Below are 7,589 nucleotides of genomic sequence, written 5' to 3' on the forward strand. Positions count from 1 at the left end.
AGCGTGAGAAGTGGGTCTAGTAAGGAACATAAAGAAAGCTGGGTTCTGTCAAGCGCTCCTGATATATTTGAGAAAGTGCTGGACCCCTCATCTGGTAGACGCAGCACGACGTGGGAGGCTGACACCCGTACAGTGTACCTGAGAACCTTGAACAAGAACTGTGAGTAAAACTCGGATGACTGCACTGCACTGCCTCCGTCAGTTATTTCTGCTGCGCCATCTCTCCTGCACTGCAAGCCCCAGCATCACCACCATCTGCAACTACACTGCCCAGGGGGCCCGCGCCGCCTGTGGGGAGCAGAAACATCCCAGCTGCCATCCCATCGCCTCCCAGAGGTCTGCAACAGCGCCGCTAACCATTACTGGAAACCACAGGCGTCATGAGACAAACTGTATACTAAAACCCCTTTTTAAAGAGAGACCCAGAGTACGGGCCTGGGAGCCGACTGCCGTGACATCCTAAGCGAGGTAAAAGGCCCAGGTACCGAGTCCCCTACATCCCCCTGGGTGACACATGATCATGGGGGGGGCCACAAGGCATATGACCAAGGGGGGCTACAGGGTATGTGACCATGGGGGGCTGCAGGGTATGTGACTGTGGCGCCCCTAAGGGTTCAGTCGCCACAGAGGTACTGCATCTCACCCAGAGGTGTGGTATCTCACTCTCAGGTAAGGAAGGAGTACAGCCCGGGACCCTAACACCTGCTTCCAACACTACACTACCCAGACCAGCAGGAGGGGCAAGATGCATCTTATTTCCTGCTGAGCCCTGTCCCTGGCTGGAGTGGGGGGAACCAAAGTAGGGGGAACCATGTAGTGGGTGTGGGTGGAGGAAGTAGCTTAGGGGAGCACTTGTCAGGAGTAGTATAAAGAGGGAAGCCATCTTGGATGAGTCAGCCAGTCTGAGAGGAGAAATAGTGGGAGCAGGAGCTCTGCAGGAGCTCTGCTCCAGGGGAGGGCCTAGCCAGTGAGGCCCAAGACTGAGGAGAGAGAGAGAGGAGCAGGAGAAAGGCTCCAGGAACGTGGAAGGGACCCCAGGGGTACGGGTAGTGCTGGAGGCCACCCGTACGCCCGAAACTACCAGGAGGTGGAAGGGTCAGGTCATACAGAGGGAAACTGTCCCTGTCTAGCAAGAATTACAAGGTTCAATTAGGAAATCAGAGGCTTCAGTATTTTAGGTACTGCAGCCACAATCCACATCTGTCTCACCAAGAAGGTAGCCATAGAGGACCCAGGGGACAGAACAGACGTCGCCCAACAAGGCCCGTGACTTCTGGATTGGGACACTAGGTGTGAGGAGCAGGGAGATGCCAGAAGGAACACACAGGAGGGTGTCCCGCTAAGTACTCCAGAGGTACCTGAGGGTTGGCTGAACCCCTCCCTGAGTAAGCACAGGACGACGTGGGAAGTTGCCCTGACCTGGTAACTTGGAGTCTGAAAACCGTGAGTAAAAACCAAGAAGACTGCACCCCACTGTCTCTGTCAGTTATTGCTGCTGCGCCATCATCGCCTGCACTACACCGCCCAGCATCATCTATAACATCTCAGCACTGCCCTGGAGCTAAGCTCTACCTGTGGAGAGCCAAACCAACTCTGCTGCATTAAACACCAGCTCCAGAGGACCTGCTCCGCAGCGGCGGCTCCATATAGCCGCATACCACAGGTGGCATCATGAACATTTCATAAAAACTATAAATCCCCTGTAAATAACCCCTTTTATTGACCGCCCTGGGTCACGGACCGGGTCACTGCCACTGTGACATCTCCCTTAGCAACGACCGGCCCGGCTACCGAGTACCCCACGGCCCAGGGGACGCGTCATATAACCATGGTGGGCCGCCGGGTATCTGATCATGGGGGGCAGCAGTGTATATGACCATGGGGAAATGTGCAGGGTATGTGACCATGACGGGGCTGCAGGGTACTTGACCATGTGGGGGGGGGCACAAAGTATGTGACCATGGGGGACAGCAAGGTATATGAAAATGGGGGGGCAGCAGGGTATGTGACCATGGGGGGCTTCAGGGTATGTAGCCATGCGGGGGCTGCAGGATATGTGACCATGGGGGACTGCAGGGTATGTGACAATGGGGGCAGCAGGGTATGTGACCATGGGAGGGCTGCAGGATATGTGACCATGGGGGACTGCAGGGTATGTGACAATGGGGGCAGCAGGGTATGTGACCATGGGAGGGCTGCAGGGTATGTGCCCATGAGGGGGTGCAGGGTATGTGACCAAGGGAGGACAGCAGGGTATGTGACCATGGGGGGCTTCAGGGTATGTGGCCATAGGGGGGCTGCAGGGTATGTGACCATGGGGGACTGCAGGGTATGTGACAATGGGGGGCAGCAGGGTATGTGACCAAGGGAGTGCTGCAGGGTATGGGACCATGGGTGGGGGCTGTAGGGCATGTGACCAAGGGAGGGCTGCAGGGTATGTGACCAAGGGAGGGCAGCAGGGTATGTGACCAAGGGAGGGCTGCAGGGTGTGGGCCCATGGGGGGGCTGCAGGGTATGTGACCATGGGAGAGCTGCAGGGTAAGTCATCATAGGGGGAGGGCTGCAGAGTATGTGACCATGGGGGGAGGGCTGCAGGTTATGTGACCATGGGAGGGCAGCAGGGTATGTGACCATGGGGGGGGGGGCACTGGGTATGTGACCGTGGGGGCTGTTAGTGGCTGCATAATATATTATCTTTGGGGCTACAGATTAATGTTATTCTGTGTGTTTGGGGGCTGCAAGGAGCTATGTGGGGGCTCATACTATATATTGGAAGCTATGTGAAGACTCATACTGTACGTATATGGCTGTGTGGGGGTTCATGTTGTATGTAGGGGACACATACTGTATATTGGGGGACTGTGTGGTGTCATTGTATGTAGGGGACTTTGTGTGGATTCATACTGTATGAAGGGAGTTATGTGGGCGCTCATACTGTATCTATGGGGCTGTGTGAGGGTTCTTACTGTAGCTATGTAGGGGCTCATACTGCATATCGGGGGCTATGTGAGGGCTCATACTGTATATTGGGTGCTATATGTGGACTCATACTGTATGTGGAAGCTCATACTGTATATAGGAGGCTATGTGGAGGCTCACACTGCATATTGGCAGACTGTGTGGTGTCATATTGTATGTAGGGAGCTCATATTGTATGTAGCGGGCTATGTTGGGGTCTCATACTGTATATTGGGAGACTGTGGTGTCATTGTATGTAGGGGACTTTGTGTGGATTCATACTGTATAAAGGGAGTTATGTGGGAGCTCATACTGTATCTATGGGGCTGTGTGAGAGGTCTTAGTGTTTCTAGGTAGCTATGTAAGGGCTCATACTATATGTAGGGGGCTGTGTGTGGGTTCATATTGTACATGAGGGGATGTATTGGGAATCAAATTGTATGTAGGGGGCTGTGTGTGGACTCATACTGTATGTACAGGGCTATGGGGGGCTCATACTGTATGTAGAGGGCTGTGTGTGGGCTCCTGCTGTAGGTACAGGGCTATGGTGGGTTAATACTGTATGTAGGGGACTGTGTATGGGCTCCTACTGTATGTACAGGTCTATGGGGGGCTCATACTGTATGTAGGGTGTTACGCTCGCGCCCGGACTGACAGACGTGAGCGTGATTAGTGATCCCACTGTACCATGAACCGAGGAGTGCCTGGAGGGGAGTAACTAAGTATCAACCCGATCCGACCAAGGTCGCACGGCAGCTAACGACTCCGTGAACCAGGGAGGAACCGAGCAGAGGGACCAGGTGCTACTCCAGGTCAGACCCTGGTCACAGCTGTTGACCCACACCGGGGAATGCAGGAACCGGTAGGTTAGGCTGGCATACAGACAAGTCGGTATTGGCAGGCACGGCTGGTATGCAGACAGGTGGGTACTGGTAAGCACGGCTGGTATGCAGACAGGTGGGTACTGGCAAGCACGGCTGGTATGCAGACAGGTGGGTACTGACAAGCACGGCTGGTATGCAGACAGGTGGGTACTGGCAAACACGGCTGGAGTGCAGACAGGGAAATACTGGCAAGCACGGCTGGAGTGCCGACAGGTAGGTACTAGCAGGTTGGAGAGCAGGCTGGATAGAGTCCAGTACAGACTGGGAGACAGGAACAGAGCCGCAGATGCGGTAGACAAGCAGAGCAGAGAGGAACCGCCGGATTGGTGGACAAGGCAGAGCAAAGAGCAACCGCAGGTGCGGTGGACAAGGCAGAGCAGGGAGGAACCGCCGGAGCGGTGAGCAAGCAGAGCAGAACTAAACCGCAGGTGTGGTGGACAAGGCAGGGCACAGCGAAACCGCCAGAGCTGTGGACAAGGCAGAGCAGAGAGGAACCGCTGGAGCGGTGGACAAGGCAGAGCAGAACTAAACCGCAGGTGCAGTGGGCAAGGCAGAGCAGAGAGGAACCGCTGGAGCGGTGGGCTAGGCAGAGCAGAGAGGAACCGCTTGAGCGGTGGGCTAGGCAGAGCAGAGAGGTACCGCTGGAGAGGTGAGCTAGGCAAAGCAGAGAGGAACCGCCGGAGCGGTGGGCAAAACAGAGCAGTGCGAAACCGCCGGAGCGGTGAGTAAGCAGAGCAGAACAGGGCTGGCGAAGCAGGCAGAGAGGACAGGGCTCTGTTCACATGATACAGATAGGAAAATACAGGTAGATGGCTAGAACACAGGAGGTAGATACGGAGGAAGGGAAAAGGGACAAGCAGAACCAGATATACACAAGGTACTTACAATGAGGTAGCGAGTGGACACAAAACTCACAAACAGAAGTACAGAGACAATGAGTAGGAGTTAGGTGCTGGTTCAGACACTGCAGGAAAAGGGAGGGTACGGACATAGAGACAAAACAGGTAACAGGCTAGCAGACAGTTCAGACAGGAACTGATACTGCAACGAGATACAGGAACGAGCCTCAGTATACAGCCCCCAGGGTGGCGGAAATGGACTAGAAGTCACAGATAACAGGCCTTGGTATGCAGCCCCCAGGGTGGCAGAAACAGACAAGATACAGGACAGACCTGGCAACTCAGAGGCAAGGAGCACACTGAAAGTTAGTGTTGCTCAGGCCCCTCCTTCTGGGTGGAGGGGGTTTAAATATCCAGTGACTCACAGCAATAGGCTGGTGACGCATTAGGGGTGCGCCCACAGCAGCTATAAGAATCAGGACGTAACCGGGCCGCCACCCTTAGCAGTCAGTCAAGAGACATGCACACAGCATGAACTGGAGCAAGGTTTGCAGGCTGGACTGACGGGTAAGATTGGGGTCTTGCATGGTGGGAGGTGGTGCATTATGCAAGCACGCCACCAGGGATGTTACAGTACCCCCCCTTTACACCCCCTCTTCTTCAGGCCTGCATGGGTCTTCTGCAGAGAATTTGGAGGCCAATCCTTCTCTTCAAGAGGATTACCTCTTCTGTCCACTAGAGGAAACAAAACTGGTCTCATCATCTTGGTGTCTAGGATGCTTCCTCCTATCAAGCCATCCTCAGCAACAGATGAAGTTGGTGAAGTACCAAGAACAGCACACAGGAAAGTCTCTCTCCATTTGTCATCAGGTAACACCCTGGTGGATTCAGGAGACAACTGGAGGTCCTCTGCCTGGTTGGAGGGGTGCAGAGACTCGGGGGTAACCACCGCCTTGACGTATACTTTGCCAAGCTTACTGGAAGAAGTGGGCGGCGTACCAGGTACCGGGTGTAGGAAAGTCTCTCTCCGTTTATTAGGTAGCACCCCGGGGATTTCAGGAGAAAACTGGAGGTCCTCCAACCTGTTTGGAGGGGTGCAGAGACTTCGGGGTAACCACCGCCATGACGTACACTTTGCCAAGCTTACTGGAAGAAGTGGGCGGTGTACCAGGACCGGGTGTAGGAAAGTCTCTCTCCGTTTATCAGGTAGAACCCCGGGGAATTCAGGAGACAACTGGAGGTCCTCCGCCTGGTTGGAGGGGTGCAGAGACTCGGGGGTAATCACTGCTTCAAAGTACACTTTGCCAGGCTTAATGGATGAAGTGGGTGAAGTACCAGGTACAGGGTGCAGAAGAGTCTCTCTCCATTTGTTATCAGATAGCACCCAGGAGGATTCAGGAGGCAACTGGGGTTCCTCCGCCTGGTTGGAGGGGTGCAGAGACTTGGAGGTAGCCACCGCCTTTATGGACTTAAGACCAGATTTATTAGAGACGGGGGGTCCTTGCTTCGGGACCATCTTAAATCTGGTTTCAGAGATGACATGTCTGTGAGGCGGGGCGGTACCTGAAGCCAGATCATTGATACAATCGTCGAGACTGTGTGGGGACATTGCCTCTGCTTCTCTTCCTTCAGAGACTTCAGCGCACAGCGAGTCAGCGACTAGCAGATCTGGTGAGGAAGAAGAAGAAACTGCTGACTGTCCTGAAGATATGGGAACTAGACACCCCTTGTACCTTAGCAGTCCCCCAGGTTACACCATGCAGGATCTCCAGACCTGAGCGGGCATTAGATCTCTCGGCTCTGGACGACATGTGGGTAAGCCAGTCAGCACCTGGAATGTGAACTTCTTCATGTGTAATTCTCCAATCTGGAGCTTAATTTGTACAGACATATTTTGACTGTTTCTGAGTAGGGCTCGTCCTTCTGCTGACAATGCCCAAATCGGCTTCTGGAGTTGTTGGATGGGAATCAGACACCGACTCTTCAAGGCTTTAAGCCCGAAACTTCCAGTTAATGGTCATCTGTGGAGAGGAAACACTAACGCCAAGGGCAGCCTCTCCTACAGGCCTAATGTCTTGGGATTATCCAACCTTCGCTGGACAAAGACCATCAGGGGGTCCCAAACAACCGCAGCGGGACCGCAATCCGATTTTGTGACTGAGTTCTGGCCTCTGCTTTGCCTGACGAACATAGTTATCCTTCATGGATTCAGTGCGGATAGCTGCCTTTAGAGGCTGGGAAACAGGAGGTCTTTGGGAGGACAGAACCTGGCATGATGGTTTACCTCTACGCCTTGCACGTCTGGACTGCCTGTTGAGGTTGGGAAGAGAAGTATTCTGTGGAGCATAGTCATCCTGTGTGGATTCTGGGTGGGCAGCAGTCTCTTCAGGCTGGAGAACTGGTAGGCTACCTACACACATTACCCATCGGGGCTGCTCCGGGATATTGGGAAGGGAAGCTTTAGCAGAGGCTTCAGGATTAGGGTCATCAAAAACCATTAGAAAGGCCACCAGGAAGGCCTGCAGGTCAAAGACGATAAGATCCCATGCTTCCCATAGGGGGGTGATCCATTTCAAGGCATCACCCGCTAGATAGGACATCATAAATGCCATTTTAACCCGATCGGTAGGAAAATAGTTAGCATAGAACTTGAAATGCAGCATGCATTGCTCCACAAACGCACGGCTTTGTTTTGGATCCCCATAGTACCGTGGCGGATCCGCAGGAACGAGTGCTGATATATCCATTTGGGCTTGTGCGTAAATCGCCGGGACCTCGGCTTGCGAAAAAATTTTTTCTTGGTGCACGTATTTGCAAGACAAGGATTCAAATGTCTCTGAGAGCGAAGGGCCGTAGGGCTCAATGGGAACCATGGCCTGAGCAAACTGTTACGCTCGCGCCCGGACTG

This window comes from Phyllobates terribilis, unplaced genomic scaffold, assembly GCF_046119375.1.
Source record: "Phyllobates terribilis strain yellow unplaced genomic scaffold, ASM4611937v1 Scaffold_5__5_contigs__length_657084704, whole genome shotgun sequence".
Taxonomy (NCBI): Eukaryota; Metazoa; Chordata; class Amphibia; order Anura; family Dendrobatidae; genus Phyllobates; species Phyllobates terribilis.